The sequence below is a fragment of the Myotis davidii genome, unplaced genomic scaffold (assembly GCF_000327345.1).
Source record: "Myotis davidii unplaced genomic scaffold, ASM32734v1 scaffold2569, whole genome shotgun sequence".
Taxonomy (NCBI): Eukaryota; Metazoa; Chordata; class Mammalia; order Chiroptera; family Vespertilionidae; genus Myotis; species Myotis davidii.
In genome coordinates, this window is record NW_006300150.1 from 33,121 (window position 1) to 34,961 (window position 1,841).

The 1,841-nt window shown below is 54.8% G+C and overlaps 1 long non-coding RNA gene across 1 annotated transcript in view; it reads right to left on the reverse strand.

Moving 5' to 3' along the window:
* Positions 1-52: 52 nt before the first annotated feature.
* Positions 53-1,841, reverse strand: part of LOC107185092 — a 16,767-nt gene continuing 14,978 nt past the window's right edge. The window contains exon 3 of the long non-coding RNA XR_001516012.1: positions 53-63. This is a non-coding gene — a long non-coding RNA (uncharacterized LOC107185092). The remainder of the gene's footprint in view (positions 64-1,841) is intronic.

The following is a 1,841-nucleotide window of genomic DNA, read 5'->3' on the forward strand; positions in this document are numbered from 1 at the left end:
CCCCCGAACAAGAGATACAGTTTTTGATGATATTTCTAATGTTGGGTGAATGGGTGTCTGCCCCTTAAAACAACGTTTCTTTAACTTTTTAAACCACAACCCTCGGTAAGAAATATTTTTTACTTATGATCCAGTTCTCTCTCTCTCTCCCTCTCAAACACACAACAGAAACAAAAGTGTCAAGAAATAACACTCCTGGTGGATGCATCCAATTTCCTCTTTTCATTTGTTTGTTAAGTGCTTTTTGGGCTTGGAAGGTGGAAAGGCAGGTCCCTGAGCACAAAGAGGGGCTCTCATTGCAAATGTGGGGGGAGTTCCCCTCAGAGCCAGTCAGATTGGGTTGAAGCTGTAAAGGAGGAAAGGCCCCGCCTGCTCTGATGTTCAGGGAGCCTGGCCCTTCAGCACAGGTGACAAGGCCCTGGGCCTGCCCTCAGTAGTTTTCCTGTCCAGGGAGAGAGATAGAAACATCAATGATGAGAAAGAATCATTGACTGGCTGCCTCCTGCACACCCCACACTGGGGTTAGAGCCCACAACCTGGGCATGTGCCCTGACTAGGAATCAAACTGTGACCTCCTGGTTCATAGGTCGATGCTCAACCACTGAGTCACGCCGGCCGGCCGGGCCTGTTTGGGCCTCTGTAACTTTCCTTCACGCAGTCATCCTGCCTCTCAAAGCATTCCTCAGCTGCTTGCTGCCTGCTCGTGTTCGGTGCCACACTCTCTGATGCTCACCTGGGCTGGAATGCGGGTCCTCTTAATGGGCGGCTGCTTGCAAGAGCTCCAGAGGGTGGGGATGGGGGGTGGCCAGCAGGTGTTTGCTGTGTGACTACGAGACAGACAGCTGCACGGGTGGAGCCTGTCTGCCCCATCCTTCCCCAGGCAGAGAGGCAGGTCAGGGGCGCTGTGTGGAGCTGCCCCAGCAAGGTGACGGGGTCAACAGTAGGTTTACAAAACCCAGTCATCTCTTTGTATAGAAACCGCACAATTAAAACATTAAGACAATGAAACTGGGATTCAGAGTAAACCTGGGTAGACGTGGCTCTTTAGGGCTGGAGTTGCTGGGGAACCAATGAGAACGGCAGGTGACAACCAACCCAGGGCAGGGCACCCTGAGCAAAAATGTGACCTTTGCCGCTCCCTGCGTATCACCAACCTGTGCCCGGAGCACCGTCCCTCTCGCTGGGCCTCCCCTGACCGCCCTGACGTGTGGAAGGGTGGTCACCCTGCCCCCCACCGCCACTCCAACAGGTCAGTATTCTGGGAGAACACTGTCACTGCCAGCGATGACAGGCCGGGAAACATGAATCGCATCACATTGGGGACATAAGTGGTGCTCCTCTTTGTCCCGTGATGGTGGCAGCCACACATCGGATTCGATAATGGGCCTGCCACCTCAGAGGGGACCCAGGTGAGAACATCCCAGAGGGTGCCAGCTGGTCTCAGCCTGCGTCTGGGCACTGCTCACCGGGGGTCTTATCCTTTCAACCTTACCACATGCCTTCCAGGAGGACAGCACTGTGCTGTCGGCCAAAGGGGAGGAATTTGATTTGCAAAGTGAATTGGAGCAGCTCCATAGGTTAGAACTAAATGAAAGACTAACAACTCTTCCTCTGAGCTGTTTTCCTAGCTCTGCTCTCTGTCACACACACTTGCATTGGTGGTCACACAGAAGCCAGCGTGGCCCTGCTCCCGGGAGCTGACCTCCTCCACGTAAGGAAAGCCAGAAGGCCTGGCCAGCGCAGTGCAGAGGGCCCGCCCTGAGCCTGAGCCCTGAGCCTCATCTGTGGAGTAGTCTGGCTGTACTGCCCCCAGGCTGCGGAGGACTGAGGGGACACTGGCA